We start from the raw sequence: 23,900 nt of genomic DNA, 5'->3' as shown, positions 1-23,900 counted from the left end.
GCTGGAAAAGCTCAGCAGGTTGGGAGCAGTGCCCCTCAAAACTTGACCACTGATCAAGACAAGAAATTCTGGAAATATAATGTAACCTCCCAGCAATCCCAGCACCAATACCATGCCTGTGCCCTGCATGTTGGTACAAGGGACTGAGAATATTGATGTGTACATATTGAGGTGACTTTTTGCCTCCTTGAATCTGTAAAACCAGACTGTTGTGGGAAATCTCAAAATTTTGCAGTTACATCTCCCTTTCATACACCTTCATACATAAAGGATGTTACATTTGCAGTTTAAACTCAGTTAATATTTTTGATGAGTCTTGTATTTGCCTACAAACCACATTTTTCTAAATATGCACCTGAGGATTAAGTTCTAAAGACACTTGAGAGACTGTAAACACACTCGGCTGACACTCCTGGGCTAACCTCATCATCCACAAATATGTGTTGCTGTTTTCTGTCAGTTCAGTAAAATTGCAAGGTTTATCTTTAAATATTGCCCATCAGCCCCAGGCATCACATTAACCAACTCCCAGTCCAATGTGGTCATGGCTCACATTCATAGCTCTCCCATGTAACTCTCCCATGTAAATATAAAGGAAATTTGCAGTGCTAAAGTTATGTTGTGAGACACTTGCATGCAATCTTCGCATCTGTTTCCATGCCTTTTATCCATTTCCATTTATGTACTTTCATGGCCCATGTCACTCCAAACAGGGTTCACATCATCTTAAAAATTAATGCTGACCAATTCAGCAATGAGACAGCTATGGCATGTTACATTTACTTTCAGTCCTCGGCATCTTTTCATGCGATAATTGTATGCCAATTCCAATACAGATTCCTTGGTTCTTGCAGTAATCTTTATGCAGCTGCACAATTATGGAAACTGTGAAATTCGATAATTATTTTTGTAACTTCTAGAAATTTAGGTTTAAAGGTGAAACTGTATAAGGTATGAATGTTATAACAAATGTTAGCTTTTTTTAAAAAACATTTTAAAGGCTTCAGAAATGGATAGATTAAGAATATATGACCTTAGTACCTGGTCTGATGAATCAAAATACATTAATCTTGTATCTGTCTATTTCTGAATCAGAAGTCACATGACACCAGGTTATGGTCCAACAGGTTTATTTGAAATCAGAAGCTTCCGGAGCGCTGTTCCTTCATCAGATGAAGCTCCTTCAACTGACAAAGGAGCAGCGCTCTAAAAGCTTGTGATTTCAAATAGACCTATTGGACCATAACCTGGTGTTGTGTGACTTCTGACTTAGTCCATCCTATTCCAACATCGGCACCTCCACATCATGTATATTCCTGAGAACATTGGGATGTACGGAGGGTCCAGTGATGGGGGCTTTGGAGAAGGAAAAGCAATTGTTAAATGCATAGATTCCTCAGGAAAAAATGCCACTGAACTTTTCCTGAAATTGGCCTCAGTTTTTCTGTCTCTTGCAGGAGTCAGAAAGAAGAGTGACTTTGTAACATGGTGAACAGAACTGCACTTCTGGATAAGGTGAGTGCTGGATAAGGTGAATTCTGTGTTCTTCCAAACTGAGACTAATTGTGAGTGTAGTGAATGATGAAGCAGCCTATCTTCAACGTGGTGACACCCATCACACTCAAGTGAGTGCGATTATAGCTGATAATCTACTTCAATTCCACCTTCCTGCATGATTCTCCTATCCCTTGATTCTCTTACTATCCAAAGATCTCTTTCTCGAACATACTCAATGGCTGAACATTCATTGATATCTAGGATATAGATTCCAAAGGTTTAAATGTGAAGAAATTTCTCCTTATCTCAATCCAACCTCTTATTCTAGAGAACCCTCAGCCAGGTAAATCATCTTTCCAGCATCTACCATGGTAGAAGGCTGTTAAGGATTTTATGAGATCACCTCTTATTCTTGTAAACAGGTGAGCATATATACTTGGCTTGCTCTACATTGCTTGAGGTTTGATTGTGCTATTTGTGTCCTGTTATTGATCCACACTACAAGCCAAGAACAGTCAACCTAACCACCAGGACATGCTGCACAGAGCATCAGTACATAATGATAACAGCTTACAATTTCTCTGCAAGCAATGAAGATGAATTCTCTCATTTCCTGCTTTAACTTCCACAATTTTCAGTGGATTTCATTATGTCTGACAGAACGGGCTAGTTGTTATTTCGTGTCAGCCTTGTTAAAAATTGATCATATTGGAAAGACACAGCAGATCATTCAATACTTAAGAGAGAAAAGACAGATTATTTTCAAGTGTATTCCTTTAACAAACAAAATCTAAAAGTTAACATAATTTGTCATTTGACTTCTAATGCAAATCTTATGATTTTAAGTTACATATACAGGGCTAGTGGCATTTTAAAAAAAAATCTGTTTCCAAATTCTCTGTGACTAACTGGACCCATTCTTCATGTTTGAAAATTTCAGATAAAGTTTAAATCCAATGATCTTGCATGGGTCACATGATCGTGGCTACAGTGTGGAATCTCAGATATTTCAGCCTGAAGATATATTGGGAGGGCATTGAGGGAATCTGTCCACCTCGAAAACTTTAATCCTCAGTTTACATCTAATCATTCACCTTTCCAAATCCACTTCTTTTACTAATGATAGGGTAGTGTCCTAGCCAACATTGACCAGCCCATGAACACTTTGCAATAATGAGTGACAAATGAGACTATTCATTTTACATTTTTAATTAAGATCCAAGTTTATTCTTCATATTCTTCCTCCTCTCTGTCTCCTCATTCTGCTAAAAACTGCATACATTGCATGATCACCTCAACAATCTCACCATGGAGCTCAAGATTCAAGATTGCCTCATTTTCCTTTGCATCTCCTTTCATTTCTCTGCCCCACCTGCCTGTTTTCCCTTCCTTTCAATTATTTTCGCAGACGTTTTGTTAATGATCCTGAAGCCAGACCACAGGAGGGGACACAGGTTCAAATCCCACCAATGTATCTGGTGAAATTTAAATTCAAATAAGAAAATCTGAAATTGTAAACCAGTCTCAGTGATGATGACTATGGCAACTACCATCAATTGCCATAATAACTTATCTAGTTCATGAATGTTCTTGAGGGAAAGGAACGCACCCCCTTATCTAGTCAGGTGTACATGTGTCACCAGACCTACAGTAAAGTTGCTGACTATTAACTGCTTTCTGAAATTGCTCAAAATGCCATTCAGTTCAAAAGCAATTCGACATGAACGACACATGTTGACTTTGCCAGCAATGCCCACACATGGTCATCGAGTTGTATAGCACGGAAACAGACCCTTCAATCCAACTCTTCCATGCTGACCTGATCTAATCCTACTTGTCAGCATTTGGCCATATACCTATAACTTTTCTTATTCATGTATCCATCCTGATGCTTTTTAAATGTTGCAATTATACTAGCTTCACCACTTTCTCTGGCAGCTCATTCCATACATGCACCACCTCTGCGTGAAAAAGTTGCCTCTCAGGTCCCTTTTAAATAGTTCTCCTTTCACCTTAAACATGTAGGAAATCATGACTCACTAACCTGATTAAGTTTTTTTAAGAAGTAACGAAGAGGATTGATGAGGGCAGAGTGGTGGACGTGGTTTATATGGACTTCAGTGAGTCATTCGATAAGGTTCCTCATGGTAGACTGGTTAGCAAGGTTAGAACACATGGAATAGAGGGAGAACTAGGCGTTTGGATACAGAACTGACTCGAAGGTAGAAGACAGAGGGTGGTGGTGGAGTGTTGTTTTTCAGACTGGAGATCTGTGACCAATGGTTTGCTACAAGAATCGGTGTTAGGTCCACTGTTTTTTGTCAGTTATATAAATGATTTGGATGTGAACATCGGAGATATAGTTAGCAAGTTTGCAAATCACACCAAAATTGGAGGTATAGTTGACAGCGAAGAAGGTTACCTGAGAGTACAACAGAATCTTGATCAGGTGGGCCAATGGACTGAGGAGTGGCAGATGGAGTTTAATTTGAACATAGTGTAAAAGCAACAAAGGACGAACATGTAGAGTATGGTATTACAGGCAAATTCAAAGCAGGACTGTGATTTGTATTGATAATATACAGAACAGGAAAATTGCAATGGAAAGAGCGAAAGCAAGAGAGAGAGAGAGAGAGAGTGGTAAATGTTAGTCTTTCTCTCATTACCTAGGCATTATACTTGAAATCCTTGAAAAAGGGGCAACAATCAAGTTCTGATATTTTTTTGCCTCTTAGTTGATCATTGATTGTAATCGTATTCCAGACTCTTTGGTTTACATGTCAGAGGTTTCATTGAGATCAATCAATTGTTGTTGTTTGGACAGATTAGTCAAGGTAATATACTTCCTGATGAAGGGCTTTGGCCCGAAACGTCGATTTTGCTGAAGCTCCTCGATGCTGCCTGAATTGCTGTGCTCTTCCAGCACCATTGATCCAGAATATACTTGCATTTTTCAAAGCATTTTCATGGCAAGGTGGATTCTGTGATTCTGAATCACACAGTTAATAAATTCCAAGTGTGAGTCCCTGGTTGAGCTCATCTCGTTTGAGGGGACAGGTGAAAAGGAAGGCCCCAATCCAGCGTATCTGAATTTTATAATTCTCTTCCTTGTTTTCAAATTCACCCCTCTCTGTCTCTGTAATCTCCTTCAGCCTGATGTCTGTGCTCCTTTAATTCTGACCACTTGTTCATTTAGATTTCAATCATTCTGCATTGGTGGGCACATCTTTAACTTTTGAAGTCTTAGGCTTTGGATTCCCTCTTTAAATGTCTTTGTCTCTACCTTCAAGATGCATCTTACAACCTTCTCTTTCACACAATATTTGCTCATTTTTCATAATATCTTATTGTGTAAGCTGATGTCCAACTTGTTTTATTATAATGCCTAAGAAAGCACTTTGAGACATTTTACTGTGTTGAAGGTGCTATATAAATGCAAGCTGTTATTGCTGAGGAGAAACAGTTGAGCCCTGAGCCTTGTAACCAAGAGCTACTGTATAGAGAATTCAGCTGAAGTTCCCACTGCTGATTGCTAACCATTGCTGCCAAATGGCCATGAAGACATGGTACTGTTAGGCAGCTGAAGTCTGTAGAACTGTACCTCAGGAAGAAAGTGGCACTTTCATCAGAGAAATGGGGCAGGAGTAAACTGGAACTTATATATTGATTAAAAATTCACTCCTGATATTAATATCCCAAGCAGCTAGATTATGGCATTCCAGGGATGGTAGAGGAAGCGATCCAAAGGGGGTCAGTTGGCTGGATTCTGGTTTGCACTGCGGAGTGATGTCAACACCAGCTGAGGTTACCATGAAGGGCTTCCCTGGGGTGGGGTTTTCCAGATCTAGAGGGCATAGGTTTAGGTTGAGAGGGAAAAGATATAAATGGGACCTAAGGGGCAACGTTTTCATTCAGAGGGTGGTACATGTATGGAATGAGCTGCCAGAGGAAGTGGTGGAGGCTAGTACAATTGCAACATTTAAAAGGCATCTGGATGGGTATATGAATAGGAAGGGTTTAGAGGGATGTGGGCTAAGTGCTGGCAAATGGGACTAGATTAGGTTGGGATATCTGGTCGGAATGGACAGGTTGGACTGAAGGGTCTGTTTCCATGCATTTCTATGACTCTATGGCTCTCCCTTCACCTCAAGTGTGGTGACCTTCAAGTTAACCCACCACCAGCCGTCTCTGTCTCTAATGAGAGAGCAAGACAATGGTGACTTTACCTCTATGTATAAAAGGAGTGAGTCAAATGTAGTCTCTCGCTACAATGGTCTCTTATCCTGGGACCCTTAATGCAAGTGATGACATAAGCCCATCAACAAATAAACGAGATGAACCACCCCCACTTAACACACTGCTCATTTTCACGGATGCTTCTCAGGGACAGAATGCCCATCACATTCTAAATTACACCCACTGTGTTTTGAATATTAAAACACTAAATGCTGCACTATATATATTTAGAAATGATACATAATAAAATATACTTAGGAACCACCTATAAATAGGAGCAAAATTGATCTCCAACGTGAATTCTGTTTATTTGAACAGATTGACAATAAGGGCATTGACTTTAATTAATTTTTATGCATGAACGTGTCATCTTTCACTCCAATGAACTCCATCTTATTTTTTTCCTTGCCAACCAGAGACCCTGAGATTAGCATCGTGGCTACCAGAGGGAGGCAGGCTGAGGCAGCGGCCCAGAATTAATACGTGAATCCTGCAAACATCAGATAATTTATGCATCAAAGTCTAACAAATAAAGGCTAACCAACCCCCCTGACCCCAGGGGGGTGGGGGAATGAAGCTACCACCCCTGCAGCACAGAACCTCCACTCATACACTCATTAGCAATGGCTAAGCAGATGCAAGTTTAACCTCCCATTGGCTATGTTGTGTTTGACGTATAGCAGAATGACCTATGCTTAGTGCCCCCTCTACAAGCAATAAATAGTTTTTTTGTGGGGCTGGCAGAGGGGAGGAAGGAAAAACAAGATGTTGGTATTTGGAGGAAAGTTACCAATAAGAAGAATTAAGTAACATGCACGTGCTGGTAGATGATAAGTTGGGAGCGAGGGGGTAGGCATGGGGAAAGTTTCATATAAGGGAAAGGTGCAAGCTTATTATTCAGGGGCAGGTTGCTTTAAAATGAGGCTCTGTTAACTAACTGCAAAGTTCCTCCTTCTGCTTTAACTCTTTCATCAACTCGACAAATTTAAAACAAAACATTTTGTAGATGTTCAGGGGAAGTGAGATGGAGGGAAACTCAAAAATCTAGGCAAACCTTGTTGTTGTTGCAGTAGTTTGTTCAATTGTCATCTGTTTAAAAGGCATTGTTCTTGCTCGGTGTCCTTTCAATTAACTCACTATTCATGAACCCATACAGAAACATATGTAAATATTTCTTTTAATGAATGGTGTTTTTGGTATGACAGAATTTGGAAAGTTGTACCCTGGAGTTAGCTTAATATTTTGTTATCTTTCCCTTTTACCACTGCACCCATCTCACTCAAATCCACTAAACACCCCATCCCTTCACCCACCCCCTCCTCCCCTAAATAGAGAATGATTGTTCCAAGGCCATGATCATTCCAATGGTACTTGATTCACACAGTCATTCCTCATTTCTAGCCTTTGGAGTCAATGTTAAATCCCAATGGGAAACCATAGAATGTCCATTGGTTTCTCACTTGGCAACTGGCAGCATAACGTCACGCTATTTCTAACTTCAGAGGATGTCTGAAAATTGATTGATGGATTCAGAAGGGCACTGCTATTCCTTACAATAGAAAGAACCACAAAAAAAAGAACTTTTAAGCTCGCCTTATATCTTGATCCACTCTTTTAAACAGCATGGGAAAGCAGCTTCAGCACTCAGGCCTGAGTTAAACTGGGATTTGGGTTTGATGCATATTATTAGCCTCCCAAGCAGCTTTGTCAAAGGGCCCCACTAGTTTTGCCTTTGCTACTTGATTTAGGTTGCCTGCATTAATCAGACACAATAGGAGCTAGATGGCCTTCTGGTGGATATGTAACAAATGACATCTTTTAAATGTTTTGAAATCTTTTTCATGCCTCACCTTACTGCCATTAACGTTGAGCTGCCTATTCCAATGTACTGGGAACATATCCTTAATCAGAAGACAAATAAGCAATTCTTTTGACTAGGTGCCTCTGGATTGATCAGAGCAGTCATAGCTGGCCTCATTTACTATTTTGATATTGCAAGTTCTAACATTTGAGTTGACATTATTCATGCAGCACCAAAAGACACGAACATTTTAACAGTTCTGAATCTCTTTTGTGACTGCTCCATTTTCTGATCAACCATTTTTTCTGTTGATGCTGAGGGTCACAGCATTTAACATTAGGAAATCTAATGTCAGCATTGAGCTACAAAGAACACGTTAACTACAAAAAGAAACCTTTCGTGCTGTTCTGCCAAATACTCGCAGGTTAAGGATAGCATGAATTAGAGATAGAATGAAGCCCTGCTGTACTAGTTCATCAAGCACTCACAGGTCAAGTGCAGCATGAGCTACATATAGAATCAAGCTCCCTCTATGCTGTTGAATTAAGCATTCCTGGGTCAAATACAGAGTGGGTTAAATTTGGAATTAAATCTGCTACATTGCAACTTAGTGTACGTATCAGAATACCTCTCTGAGGAGAGTGACTTTTTTTTCATTGTCCAAGCAGTCATTCTTTTTTTTATTTGTTCATTGGATGTCAGTGTTGCTGGCTCAGCCAGCAATTATTGCCCATCTCTACTACCCAGACGACTGCTTAGAGTCAACATCATTGCTGTGGATTGAAATGGGCCTGAAGGACATTAGTGAAAAAAATGGGTTTTCACAACAATGGTCGCAGTAGTCTTTCTTATTCTTCAATACCAGATTTTATTGAATTCAAATTTCACCATCTGTCATTGTGAGATTCTAACCAACATCCCAGACACTAGCCTGAGGTACTGGATTACTAGTTAATTGGCATTGCTACTAAGCCTCTCCCCTGTTTACTCTTGTATGGATGTGAACATTATTTGTCGGCCATTCTTAGAGTCATAGAGATGTACAGCATGGAAACAGACCCTTTGGTCCAACTTATCCATGTCAACGAGATGTCCTAAATCCTAGTCCCATTTGCCAGCATTTGGTCCAAATCCCTCCAATCCCTTCCTATTAATATACCAATCCAGAAGCTTTTTAAATGTTGTAATTGTTACCAGCCTCCACCACCTCCTCTGCCAGTTTATTCCATAGATGTGCCACCCTCTGCACGAAAAAGTTGCCCCTTAAGTCCCTATTAAATTTTTCTCCTCTTAACTTAAAGCTACGGCTAATTGTCATTGCCACTTAAGGTTTTCAGATTTTTATCTCTAAAGGACATTGGTTAGATTAGATTCCCTAAAATGTGGAAACAGGCCCTTCAGCCCACACTGACCCTCCAAAGAGTAACCCACACAGACCCATTTCCCTCTAACACTATGGGTAATATAGCATGGTCAATTCACCTGACCTGCACATGGAGTCATAGAGATGTACAACACATCTTTGGACTGTGGGAGGAAACCAGAGTACCCAGAGGAAACCCACAGTTACACGGAGAGAATGTGCAAACTCCACATAGACAGTCACCCAAGGCTGGAATCAAGCCTAGGTCCCTAGCACTGTGAGGCAGTAGTGCTAACCACTGAGCCGTTGTGCTGCTCAATTGTTAAAACACGTTTGATTCGCAGCAGTTGACAATAATTTTATGGTCACCATTACTGTGATGAGCTTTTATTTTAATTCCAGATTTAATAATTGAATTTAAATTCCATCAACCGCCATGGTGGGCTTTGAATCAGTGTCACGAGAGCATTAACCTGGGCCATTGGGTTATTAGCCCAGTGACATTATTACGACATGTCTTCGGTGAAACTGCTGAGAAATGGTACATTCAGAGCCATTGTACCATCGAGGTGATGAACTGGACCAGTTGAGACCCTTGTAACCAATATGGTGTTGTTTACATCCAGCAATGTGGATATCAAGTCAAGTCTACGAGTTGGTTTATGAAATGGCCTTGTTGAAAGTAACACAGAACATCACCATAAAAACCTTTGGATATCCCTGGAAGGGTTAAAAGAAAGAATGCTTGTTTTGCGTTGAATCCACCTTGAGTATTCAGTTCAAGCACTCAGCATGCTTTGTTTCATAATTATAGGTTCTTCCATGGGCAAAGCTTATATTTTAAGGATTAATGTCTAAATAGGTGTTGGGCGCAGGCATAATGTAAAGGATGTACTCCACCCACTTAACAGGTTTCTCTCCCTCCCTTTTTACAACAAGTGAAGAAAGTTTTATGCGTTTCACTCATTAAATTGAATGTCAGACATTCATCATTCATGTTTCGATGGGGAGCAGCCTCATCAATCACAGTAAGATGCCACCAGCAAGGAGAGATGGTCCAAGGTGAATTTGACTTGTTCATTCCCAATGTGTCCAATACAAGTTCTCCACATTTGAATTGTGAAATTTCAGGTTGCTGGGAAAAAAAATTGCTGTGGCCTTTTCCAGTGAGTGACTGTCAGCGGATTCTGAGAGAACAGCAGAAAAATCACTGACAGGATGACACGAGCCTGTCGGAGCTCAGTTACAATAGTGGCTACATGTTAAGTGTACTCCGTTGGCTGTAAAGCACTTTCGAACATAGGGAGGACACGAAAGGCGCGATGTAAATGCACCTTCTTCATCCCTTCCCCTAGAAATCGGCCCAAGTCACAAGGAAGGGCCAAAGTCCAGCCATTTCTGAAATCCAGCTAATCACTCCAGGAGGAAAGTGCCAACCTGTGGACTCTTGGGACTAGGCGGAGCAGTGACGCCTTACTTAGTCAAATATCCACTGGCTCTCGTTGTCCGGCCACACGCACAAAGAAAGGCCATTCGGTTCGCAGTGGCAGAGGACAGTCGGAGGCTACAGACAGAACGGAAGGAGGAGGGGAGACAATGGAGGGGTCAAAGAGAACGTGGCAGTGTACGAGTTACAAAAATAGAGAGCGGTGGCATCTTTAATTCTCCTCACATTTTACAGATGCACGATCTCTCACTGCCATCGACTGCATGATAAGAAAATTACCAAAAAAAACAAAAATACAGTTTTTTTTTCAGAAAAAGGAGTATTTTACGATTCAAAGCGTCTGGGCAGACAGTATCAGCAAATTTTAATGATGAGATGACGTCGGGAGTCAGGACATACCAAATGCATATGTCAGTATCCAGGCTGTCACAAACAATCACTCCATTCTAAGCAACCTCTCAAGCTCCGCAATTAATGCACTGTTAATGACATTCACTGGAGCCTCACTAAACGTTTGCACTGAGGAAAACAGAGAATGCACAACAAACGGTTCTTGTCAATGTCCTTTGAATCCCTCCCCCCTCCTTCACCACCACATTCACAGATTCGCTCGCTTCCGAGGCTGATTTAAATAAACTGGCTTCTAATTAAATAGTGTTTTATTCACCTCTCTCCCCCCCCCCCCCCCCCACCCCAAACCTTTACTAATCAAATTCCTAGGCTGCTGAAATGTACAGGAATACTTTTACTGTGAGGGACCCCATGAATACCGCTTTTATAATGACTGCATTAGATCTATTGTCGAAAATATGCTTTTAAAGGCAAAAATAAATACATATTCTGCTTTCTCGATAAATCTGATTGAGGTTATTGGTTCGTTCTTAACCTGTCTCTCCTTCCCTCCACTCCACGCCTCAATTTCAATCATGTATTTAACCAGCTGACAGAAAATGTTTCCTACCCAGCTGCCTTTATTTCTCCCCATTCTTAAGAGTCACTAGACTTGAAACATCAACTCTCTTTCTCTATTCACAGATGTTGCCAGACCTGCTGGGTATCTGTTTTTGACCTGAAAATTGCTGCTTATTTGTTTCAAATTCATTTTTCACTGTCTGTTCAGTGCAATGGCAAACTCATCCCAGTGTATTAGGATCAGAAATGAGTATTTGAAAGGCCTCTGCGCCATGTTAAACCATTTCAGATGGTGAAAGTAATTTTGGTGCCCAGTTAAGGAAAGGACAAAATCAGCCAGGATTCTTTCTTCACGTTGACGTCTGGTGGTTTGTGTGCACGCATGAATCCATGATCTGAATTTTCTCAGCCCCTGAACCATGTGGGCAATGATGAGACAATTGGGAAGACATAGTCAGAATGAATAAACAATGAGACAAGACAAACAGACCCTCTCATACTACAGCTAACACAGTACAAATGGCACTGAAAACTTTAATCCAGTTTTTGCTGGGTTTCTCCGATAAACCTGCCTGCTGTTCCCATGTCACCTTGGTCACTTTGATGAAGTTAATAGCCAACAGCTTGGGATTCTGTACTGTCTGGGGCTGATTGGAAGCCTGGTCTCTGGCAATCTTTGACCCCTGGTGGCATTCCTTCCCCAGCCAGCTGCTGAGGAGATACGCCAGCGATATACTCACCAGAACCTAATCTAACTAGATTACCCATTGTGGCGTCAGTTTCTGAGCTAGTGGAGGGTGCAGGAGTCAGTGTCACAGATATATCCTCTGAGGGTTGTATAACTTCGGCCATGTTTACTGGAGAGCCTGCTGTCTTCAGGGCAAAGACTTTGCAAATGCCACTGGGTGACTGCAGGAGATAAATAAAGGAATGATTGGCAAAATAGAGGTAGAACCTTGTGCTTAATAACAACAGATTTACAGTGGAGATTTTGGTAGAGCAATGCAGCAATTGATAATGATTGTTACTTGGTTGCTGGATTATCGAGATCTTGGCATCACCAAATAGTGCCTAACTTCTCCTGCTAAGGCAAATATTCTCTTCTTGCAGTGGGTGAGAAGACCAATGTTGTTACCCCCACCACCACCCATCTTGGCCCTCACTGTCCTATCATGGTTGATTTCTCCTGCAATGGGACAAGGTCAGGGATTGAGTAAGGTGAAAGTGGCTGGCACACCTGTTAGTATTGGTTCAGTTGGGGGAAAAGGTGGTCAGGTGTCCCAACTGAATGAGTAGGAAGTGCAGAGGGCGGGAAGAGTTTGTAGTTTGATTAGAAGAGGTACGGGAGAGTCATTGCAGGAAGATGCTGCAATAAATACAGCAAGTGGAAGACATTGTTGGGGAAATTGGGTGCAGGAGCAGAGTGATGAGCAAGAGGTAGCAGAGAGAAAGTGGTGGATTTCTGTACTTTGCAAAGCACAGAAGCTTATTAACCTTATTGTAGCATTGCTGCACATTCCTCCAAAGGGTGGGTATGTCACTGACCTCGGTGGAAACCACAGGGCAGGCTTATAGGGTCAGGTGCTGGGGTTTCTCTGGCTATCTTGTGGAAAGTGGACAGCTGTCCTGTCCATGACCCCATAAAAGAGACACTTCAGCTCCATGTCAGTTATCTGACGTGATTTGGACTTGCCTGAACTTGCAGTATCAGGGTCAATTCTTCCCACATTGGAATTGTGACGGATCATTTTTATATTGCAGTATTTGAACTGGTACACAACTGGGCTTTAAAGATAGCACCAGAATGGGATACAGAAGGCCCCACCAGTGAGCACTTCCCTTGTTGGTAAGCACAACAATGGCATTGTGGGGGTGTGGTGCAATGAGGTGAGCAGCAAAAATTTGTGCAAAAAAAGCACTCAGAAGCTCACAGAGAGAAACCCTTCATGAAATTTCCTAAAAATTGACACCAAGCCAAATGTTGGGCAAATTCAGGACAATGTCGCAGTATGTACCAGATGAAAGCAGAAGCAGCTCACTTGATGGGTTGCTTAACTGCTGACACAGTGTATGCTTGCTCATGAAGAATGCCTACTTAGAGGAGGCACTTGAAGATGGCTAGTACATAACATATTTCAACAATGTGCGTAGTAACACAGACAGAAAGAATTTATAAAGCAACTTGTTTGGAATGTGTCAAAGTGAATTTCTTTAGATTTGCACTATTATTACAGTTGTCCCTGACTTTAATCGGAGAAGATCTGAAAAGAGGATGATTGAAAGTATTATTTTAACAATGCAATGTATTATTTGAAATTATTTGCTACATACATTTTCTCCAGGTGAAGCTGAAAAACTTACAATGCAGGATACCATGATGTTTAAAAAGAGTCGGTGGTAAGGTGAGGAAAATCAGGCTGTTGCGAAGAGTTGAAGTGAAACTGTTCTCAAAAGTTTACAGGTTACAGAAAGAAAGGAAGAGTGGAAAGAGAGGAGTCGCAGTCTTAATGCTTTGAGAAGGAACACCTGAGAGAAGCAGACAATGCAATGTGTCTTAACTTATAACACAATAAAGAGTATCTCAGACTACAGTGATCGGTGTGTCTGAAGGACCTGTACCACACTGCAGTCTGGCCATTGTAGTCATCAGTGGTGTGCAATTATTTTTTGATCTTGTTTTAAGATGCTGGTTTTCATTTTCACAGATGTGCAATGCTGTGCAAACAATGGAATTTTTAACACAATTTACATCAGGTCTTTCACATCAAGTACTATTTTTACAGTCTAATACTTGTTCCTTTGCAAGAGGATTGGCAAATGGAGTTTAATTAAGAAAAATGTGACCTGCTGCATTTTGGAAAGGCAAATCAGGGTCGGACTTATATACTTAAAGGTAAGGTTCTGGGGATTGTTTCTGAACAAAGAGACCTTGGAGTGCAGGTTCATAGTTCCTTGAAAGTAGAGTTGCAGGGGGATAGGTTAGTGAAGAAGGAGTTTGGTATGCTTTCCTTTATTAGTCAGAGCATTGAGTATAGGAGTTGGGAGGTCATGTTGTTGCTGTTCAGGACATTGGTTAGGTCACTTCTGGAATATTGCATGCAATTCTGGTCTCCTTCCTAATGGAAGGATGTTGTGAAACTTCAAAGGATTCAGAGAAGATTTACAGGGATGTTTCCAGGTTTGGAAGATTTGAGCAATAGGGAGAGGCTGAACAGGGTCTGGGGCTGTTTTCTCGGGAGCATCGAAGGCTGAGGGGTAACCTTTTAGAGGTTTATGAAATCATGAGGGCATGGATAGGATAAATAGACAAGGTCTTTTCTCTGGGGTGGGGGAGTCCAGTACTAGAGGCATAGATTTAGGGTGAGGGGGGAAAGATATAAAAGAGACCTAAGGGGGTAGTACTTATGTGGAATGAGCTGACAAAGGAAGTAGTGGAGTTTGGTACAATTACAACATTTAAAAGGCATCTGGATGGGTATATAAATAGGAAGGAGTTAGAGGGATATCGGCCAGGTTCTCGCAAATGGCACTAGATTAGATTAGGATATCTAGTCGGCATGGACAAATTGGACCGAAGGGACTGTTTCCGTGCTGTATATGTCTATGACACTAGGACTAAATGTATGCTCCTTTTTCAGACAAGCCTTTTTCAATTGTTAAAATAATGGAATCACTGAAGTTATCTTATATCTATGTTTAATAATTTGCCTGGGCCCCTTTGCTGCTTATTAATTGATGAAGGCATATAAAATTTTAGATCACAGTGAAGAAATTCTAAAACAATTTGCCTCTTTAAGTATAAGATGCTATTTAAATTTAGCTTGAGCAGCATCATGGCTTCTATTTCTGCTGAATGTTGAAATTAATCAAGAACAATGTAGGAAAGGAGACAGTGTCTGATTTCATTGCAGAATGGTGCACAGACAAGAAACCTGGTTATTTATGGTTTAGGCCAGTCATGTAGGACCAGCTAATGCTGGGTGGTTGAGGGGGTGGGCAGCGTGGGGATGAATGTGGCATGGGAATAGGAAGATTAAATAGTCTCCTAGAAATGGACACTGCATCCAGTGCCTGATGCTTTGAAAGAACTTTTTTTAAAAATTGTTTTGTGGTCTTTGATTTTTACAATAAACATTAGTTATTTCTGAAGGCCTCATCATCGCTTATTACTAAAGCAGCCAAAAACAAAAGGAAAGCTGCTGCAATAAAATCTCTTCTCCTAGCAACCTATCGGAACCTCCTCACCACCCAGAGATTATAAGACTATCACAAACACCATTGACGACTCAAATCGCGAATGAAAACCAAACTCTAATTTTGCCCGCGTTGCTGAGTCCTTCTCTTTTTGTTCTCTCCTGGAATGCAGCCAGCAAGCCAGCATTTCCACAATGATCCACATATCACAAGAATGGTTCGTTTGTTTGCCTAACTTTTCCTTTAGTTTTCTCCTTCCGTAAATAGATGCCAGATTTTTGTCTCGTTATTTAACTGAAGAAACGTAATGTTGCATCTCTCTGCCTCAGGTTTACATATCTGGAATTTGCGCCAATGAAAGGTGATTGAAGGATATCATTTTTTCCTCAGCTAAGTGAGAAGCATATAATTTTATCAAGTTAAGATTGAACGTAAGGTTCGTTTTGCAAAGTCATCCCCCCCCCCCCCCCCCCCCCCCCCAACAAACACACACACACATCAAGGAAATTCAAAATCTATAAATTCTTCCTTCCATTTGGTACTGATTTAAACCTTAGGCACCCAACAGAGAAATTTATTAAAGACACAAATTTGGAGCAGCAATTGGCACTAAGTCTCTCAGGCCTGCTCTACCATTCAATAAGATCATGGCTGATCTGATTACTCCACATTCCCACCGAATCCCGATAACCTTTCACCTCATTCCTCATCAAGAAATTATCTACCTCTGTCTTAAAAGATGCTGTTTCCAGAATCTTTTGAGCAGAAAAAAATCCGAAGTCGCACAGCCCCCATTGAGAAAGAATTTGATCCCATCTCTGTCTTGAATGGGTGAACTCTTATTTTAAGCAGGACCCCTTGTTCTGGCTACTCCCTCACTAGAAAACATCCTTTCTACATACACTGTGTCAATATTCTACAGGACTTACATGTTTCAATCAAGTCACCTGTTACTTTTGTAAACTCCATTGGATACAATCCTAGCCTCATAAAACAACCCATGTATTCCAAGTTGTGTAAATTCTCAGTATCTGTGAAATTGTGAATTTGCTTGGCCATGCCAAAAAATAAACATCAACAAATTTTAACATCCGCAGGAAAACCTTGCATATCCATGACTTTTAACCTATTTTTAACTTACTTTTAAACAAACTTGCAAATTTAATCATTTGCAGGAGTTCACAGCAACAGAACCCTTGCAGATACGGAAGAATGACTATGTTAGACTAGTAAATCTTCTCTGAACTGCTTCCCACATATTTACATCCTTTCTTAAATAAGAAGACCAATACTGTACAAGGAACTCCAGATGCAGTCTCACAAATTCAAAGAGTCATAGAGTTGTTGTGTAAGTGAAGTATAACCTCCTTACTATTTTATTAAGTTCCCCATGCAATAAACAATTACATTCTCTTAGCTTTCCTAAATACTTGCTGTACCTGTTATGCTAATGTTTGTTATTCATGCCCGAGAACCCCCAGATCATTCTGCAATCGCTCACTATTTTAACAACATGCTTTACTTTTATTCATCCTGCCAAAAAAAATTTTCAAATCAAGCATTTATCTCAATTCCTGCCCCCTTCCACCCAATATTTCTTCTCCTCTTCTGAGGCACAGGCCATAGTTTAGATCCCATGTGTGCAGGTCAACGTTCAGTAGCTGCTCAATCTCATGTCAATCTGCTATTTAAGTTGCCACATGAACACAGCACTATTCCCACTTGGCCACACAACCATGCTTCGCTACAAAGGGGACTGAATAGTGTTCAGTCGTAGAAACCTTGGCTGATTGATCTCCCCCTCTTCTCTAACTGATACCAACGCTATAGTACTGATGGAGAGTTTAAAATCAATGCAGATCAGTAATAAATTCTTGCTATAACATATCTTATTTATATGCTATCAACAGAACTGGGAACCTCAAATCATGTGTTGGCAAGATGTTGTGCCCTCTGTTCCACCACTAATGGTGAGGTGCCTCACGTTGTCTGCTACACAGTACAGTTAATATTGCTATTTTACACTTAGTGTGCCATCTGCTGAACAAGTGAGGAAAATGAAGATCATGTATTTTCAAAAGGCATCCTTTCAAATTCCTCAACAAGCAGAATTCTCTCACTATCAAATTTCAATCTGTTTCACAGTCACTACACAGGATTACTCACATTTTTTCAGTTCAAACTGACCAAAATGATTTTTGTTTAATCTCCAACTTCTTTCCAGTTGTTTATACTATTTACATGTTATTAACACATTAGATGCCTCTATCTGATGTCCGTTAACATATCTATGTTCATACACATTGCTTGGACTTTCTGGGCTTTAGGCTATCCATTAAAGAGATTTCTGCTGCTTCAACATTCCAGATGTGATGGTTACATTAATTTCTCCCTTATTTTTTTGATGCTGACTCTTTTCCAGTATTTTATGTTTCAACTTAAGTTCTTCAATATTCAGGTTTGCTTATTACCTCAAAATTGTGACTTATTCAGTGATAGCATGGGTGGTGAAAGACAACTGATTGATCATTATCATGAGTGGTGATAGAGTGAGTGGTCCAATAGGGTGAACGGTTGTGAAGTGAAACCCAATTTCTGTACTGTGCAAAAATAAAAAATTTGTATTTAGATAGAACATTTCAACATGCCAGGACATCCCATTATATTTTAACAAAATACAAAAGGGGTGAGATTGTGGTGTATTTTGTAATGTAAACCAAAATAGCCAAATTTACTGAATGACTGTAAAATGAAGAAAGTACTAGCAAGATTCCATTTTGTTATTTTTGCTTTATGAAGGATCAGAACCATCTCAAATTACATATTAGTTAACAGATAAGTGAGCTGCAAGAAAAAGGAAATTTCACTTTGAATAGTTGATATAGTAAAGCTACATCTTAATGCTCCTTTCCCCAAACAATTGTGGCGCTATTAGATTCCCTACAGTGTGGAAACAGGCCCTTCGGGCCAACAAGTTCACACCGACCCTCCAAACAGTAACCCACCCAGACCCGTTTACCTACTCCCTACTAATGCACCTATCACTATGGGTAATTTAGCATGGCCAATTCACCTGACCCACACATCTTTGGACTGTGGGAGGAAACCGTAGCACCCGGAGGAAATCCATGCAGACACGGGGAGAATGTGCAAACTCCATGCAGACAGTCACCCAAGGCTGGAATCAAACATGGGACCCTGATGCTACGAGGCAGCAGTGCCAACCACCGAGCCACTGTGCAACCCAATTAACACATATTTCCATAGTTGGCTGTTCCTTACCTTTTCAGGATAGATCAAGAGCTTTATTTGATAACAATTTTCACCCTAGAGTTTCACAGGTACAATTATAACAAGCAAGGCATAGCTCTTTGCTCTCTCCCCCTCAGGTCATGACAGTCCTAATGATGTAGCTTTCCAGAGTTGCTTTTCAAAGGACCATTCAATAAAACCCTGATTCATGGTTTAGCTACTTCAAAGAATACACCAAGGATTTCCAGGTTTTAGCTCTTTCTGACTATCTTGCATAGTTCATTTGACAACCTGTCTCCTTTCCTACCAAGCAGAAAAACTGACCTCTTTCTACAAGAAATTTGCGTTATCTCTACTCAAGAATTCTCTGTGATCCTCTTTCTCACTCTGTGTCTGCATTCTCTTTGTGGTTACATCTGTCTGCTAATGGCCAGCTGTTCAGCTTGTAGCTCTCCATTTTGTCAGTAGTTCTACTTTCTGTCTGCATGTCACAAGGCTTCTGTCTGAACCTCTTTCCCCTTGGTACTGTTTCCAGGCCAAGAGTCACCAGGCCATGTGGACCAATAGTTCTTATTTTCCAAGATAAGGACTTTATCCCTTTACAACTGATAAAACTCCTAAAACCCCTTTTTAAAATTTACTTGTGGAACTTGGGCATTGCTGGCTGGCTAGCATTGATAGACCATCCCTATTTACCCTTGAAAAGGTGGTGGTGAGTTGCCTTCTTGAATCACTGCAGTCCACTTGCTGTGGGTTGACCCACAATGCTAATAGCGAGGGAATTCCAGGATTTTGACCCAACAATTGTGAAGGAACAACGGTATATTTCCAAGTCAGGGTGGTGAGTGGCTTGGAGGGGAACTTGTAAGTGGTGGTGTTCCCAAGTACCTGCTGCCTTGTCCATCTAGATGGAAGTGGTTGTGGGTTTGGAAGGCGCTGTCTAAGGATCATTGGTGAATATCTGCAGTTTTTCTTGTAGATAATGCACGCTGTTGCTACTGAGTGCGGGTGGTGGAGGGATTGAATGTTTGCAGATGTGGTGTCAATCAAGCAGGTTGCTTTGTTCTAGATGGTGTCATGCTTCTTGAGTGTTGTTGGAGCTGCACCCATCCAGGTAAGTGGGGAGTATTCTATCACATTCCTGACTTGTGCCTTGTCAATGGTGTATAGAGTTTGGGGTGTCAGGTGGTAAGTTATTTGCCACGGTATTCCTAGACTCTGACCTGCTGTTGTAGCCTACTGTGTTTATGTGGTGAGTCCAGTTGAGTTTCTGGTCAATGGTAATCTCAAGGATGTTGACAGTGGGGCATTCAGTGATGGTAATGCCGTTGAATGTCATGGGGTGTGGTTAGACTGTCTCTTATTGGTGATGGTCATCGTCTGGCATTTGTGTGGCACAAATGTTATTTGCCACTTGTTGGCCCAAGCCTGGATATTGTCCAGATCTTGTTGCATTTGAGCATGGACTGCTTCAGTATCGGAGGAGTCGCGAATGGTGCTGAACACTATGCAATCATCGGTGAACATCCACACTTCTGACCTTATGACAGAGCAGAGGTCATTGATGAAGCAGCTGAAGACTGTTGTTCCTAGGACACTACCCTGAGAACTCCTGCAGAGATGTCCTGAAGCTGAGATGACTGACCCTCCACAATCACAACCACCTTCCTTTGTGCCAGGTATGACTTTAACCAGTGGAGTGTTTGCCCCCAGATACCCATTGATTCCAGCTTTGCAAGGACTCCTTGATGCCCTACTTGGTCAAATGTGGCCTTGATGTCAAGGGCTGTCACTCTCATTTTGCCTCTGGAATTCAGCTCGTTTGTTCATGTTTGAATCAAGGCTGAAATGAGATCACGAGCTGAGTGACCCTGGCGAAGCCCAAACTGGCATCACTGAGCAGGTTGTTGCTGATCAGGTGCAGCTTGATAGCAACGTTGATGATCCCTTCCATCACTTTACTGATGATAGAGAATAGACTGATTGGGCAGTAATTGGCCAGGTTGGATTTGTTCTGCTGTTTGTGTACAGGACATACCTGGACAAATTTCCACATTGTTGGGTAGATATCAGTGTTTTAGCTGTACTAGAAGAGCTTGGCAAGGGGAGTGGCAGGTTCTGGAGCACACATCTTTAGAATTATTGTTGGAATGTTCTCAGGGCCCATTGCCTTTGCAGTATCCAGTGCCTCCAGCCATTTTTTGACATCACTTGGAATGAATCAAATTGGCTGGGGACTGGTATCTGTGATGTTGGGAATCACTGGAGGAGCCCAAGATGGATCATTCACTTGACACTTCTGACTGAAGATTGTTGCGAATGCATCAGCCTTATCTTTTGCACTGAGGTACTGGGCTCCTCCACCATTGGGGATGGGGATATTTGTGGAGCATCCTCCTCCAGTTAGTTGTTTAATTGTCCACCACCATTCACGACTGGATATGGAAGGACTGCAGAGCTTAGACCTGATCTGTTGGCTGTGGGATCACTTAGCTCTGTCTATCAGTTGCTGGTTATGCCTTTTGGCATGCAAGTGGTCCTGTTTTGTATCTTCACCAGGTTGACACATCATTTTAATGTATGCCTGATGCTGCTCCTGGCATGCCCTCCTGCACTCTCCATTGAACCTGGGTTGATCCCCTAGCTTGATGGTAACGGCTGAGTGGGGGATATGCCAGGCCATGATGTTGCTGATTGTGCAAGAGTATAGTTCTGCTGCTGTTGATGGCCCACAGCGCCTCACGGATGCCCAGTCTTGAGCTGCTAGATTGGTTTGAAGTCTGTCTCATTTAGCATGGTAATAGTGCCACACAGGAGAAAGTGAGGTCTGCAGATGCTGGAGATCAAAGTTGAAACTTTATTGCTGGAACAGCACAGCAGGTCAGGCAGCATCCAGGGAACAGGAGATTCGACGTTTCAGGATTCCTGAAGAAGGGCCTGTGCCCGAAACGTCGAATCTCCTGTTCCCTGGATGCTGCCTGACCTGCTGTGCTGTTCCAGCAATAAAGTTTCAATAGTGCCACACAATATGATGAAGGTTATTCTCAAAGTGAAAGCGGGACTTCATCTCCACAAGGACAGTCTGGTGGTCACTTTTACCTATGGACAGATGCTTCTGCAGCTGGCAGATTAGTAAGGATGAGGTCAAGTTTTTTTTCCTCTTGTTGGTTCCTTCACCACCTGCCACAGACCCAGCCTAGCAGTTATATCCTTTAAGTCCCAACCAGCTCGATCAATAATGCTGCTGCCGAGCCACTCTTGGTGGTGGACATTAAAATCCCCCACCCAGAGTACATTTTGCACCCTTGCCACCCTCAGTGCTTTCTCCAAGTGTTGTTCAACATGGAGGAGTACTGATTCATCAGCCGAAGGAGGATGGTACGTGGTAACCACTAAGACGTTTCCTTGCCCATGTATAACCTGAAGCTATGAGACTTTATGGGGTCCAGAGTCAATGTCAAGGACTCCCAGAGCAACTCCTGCCCGACTGTATACCGCTGTGCCACCCCTTTGCTGGGTCTGTCCTGCCGGTGGAACAGGACATAATCAGGGATGGCAATGGTGGTGTCTGGGGCATTACCTGTAAGGTATAATTCCGTTAGAATGACTATGTCAGGCTGTTGCTTGACTAGTATGTGAGCCAGCTCTCCCAATTGTGGCATTAGCCCCCAGATATTGGTAAGGAGGACTTTGCATGGTCAACAGGACTGTTTGTGTTTTTGCTGTTTGTCTTTTCCAGTTCCAAGGTCAATGCCAGGTGGTCCATCCATTTCATTTCTTTGTTGTGACTTTCTCGTGATTGATACAACTGAGTGGCTTGCTCGACCATTTCAGAGGGCAGCTGAGAGTCAGCCACATTGCTGTGGCTCTGGAGTTATATGTAGGTCAGACCAGGTAAGGATGGCAGATTTCCTTCCCTAAAGGACATTAGTGAATCAGATGGGTTTTTCCGACAATTGACAATGGTTTCAAACTCTGCTAAAATAAATCAAAGATTCCACAGACATTTTAAAGGAATGCAAGTTTTCCTTACTGCACCACATTCAGGTCAAACATTATCATACTGAGCCTAACTGCATTTATTGACATTCCATTTCCCAATCAAAATTTTTGTACAATAAATTGTGTAATCTCTGTCCTTTGACTTATTAGGTTTTCAAAGAACACATTTAAGGGATTTCAAAAAACAAGTCATTCTAACTTCTACATTCTTCTTATTGCAGCCACAAGAAAGGAAGACTACAGATGAAGGCAGAACAAGTTTGAAACTAGAATTTGGGGGAAAAAATGCTGTTTGGATTGTGGAAGACCAGCCAGAAATATCATCTGAAAACTAAACAGCAGACTTGAACTTGCACCTCAATTGATGTTCAGTAGAAAGATTGTTACAAAAATTTGTTTGATTGAAAATATCCATGACATTCATTAAAATATCTACTGTTGTCAACATCTATTAATGTGGTAGTCAAAGGTCATTTCAAATTGCTTGCACACTTACAGTTCATCTCTTGTCTACACACTTTATGTATTAAGATCATGATCCATGAGTAATCTCTTAATCTAGATCATTTATGCCTAAATTCAAAATTGTTGCCGTTATTTCATTTATGTAAAATTGGCACAATAATAATAAAATTAGCAGGGTAGAAGTTCATGTTTGACTTTTTAAAAATCTTCTAATGTATCATCTGAAGCATCTCAAAGAAGAAGGCACCAAAACTTAGCAAAATGTTTCTCTTTAGGAAGAAGGAGGTTCAGAAATCTTTTTGTATCTCCGTAAAGCAATTGCAGGCTATCTCGGCTATCTTGGCTCCAACTGAAATTAGTTAGTCATGTATTCTATGAGCTGTGTGTGACTGATTTGTGGAATTAAATAGCTTTGGCCTTATACTTTTCCAAGGACTCCAGAACTGTGAAACTTCTAAAATCTCTTAACCATTCTTTCTGGCCAAAATCTGACCTTAATATAACAAAATCATTGCACGACTAAAATGTTCCTCAACCCTCAGAGCTCAGTTTTTCCTGTTCCCTTCAAACTGTGGTTTAGCTGATAGTGCATTTTTCTCTAAGTCATAAGGTTCAAGACCCACTCCAGTGCTTGATCAAACAAAGTAAGACTGACACTTCACCTCAGTACTGGAGGAGCTCTGCACTGCCAGAGGTGCTGTCTTGGGGATGAGGTGTTAAATGAAGATTCC

The 23,900-nt window shown here is 41.3% G+C and overlaps 1 long non-coding RNA gene across 1 annotated transcript in view; it reads left to right on the top strand.

The window, feature by feature from the left end:
- Positions 1-23,153, top strand: part of LOC122540936 (uncharacterized) — a 187,976-nt gene extending 164,823 nt beyond the window's left edge. Inside the window, exons 2-3 of the long non-coding RNA XR_006309459.2 lie at positions 1,458-1,515; positions 22,926-23,153. This is a non-coding gene — a long non-coding RNA (uncharacterized LOC122540936). The remainder of the gene's footprint in view (positions 1-1,457; positions 1,516-22,925) is intronic.
- The last annotated feature ends 747 nt before the right edge of the window (positions 23,154-23,900 follow it).

The sequence above is a fragment of the Chiloscyllium plagiosum genome, unplaced genomic scaffold, assembly GCF_037043375.1.
Source record: "Chiloscyllium plagiosum isolate Xiang-an unplaced genomic scaffold, Cpla_swu_hap1 HiC_scaffold_39, whole genome shotgun sequence".
Lineage (NCBI taxonomy): Eukaryota > Metazoa > Chordata > Chondrichthyes > Orectolobiformes > Hemiscylliidae > Chiloscyllium > Chiloscyllium plagiosum.
The sequence above is the reverse complement of the archived record's forward strand: the minus strand, read 5'-3'. Positions and strand labels throughout refer to the sequence as shown.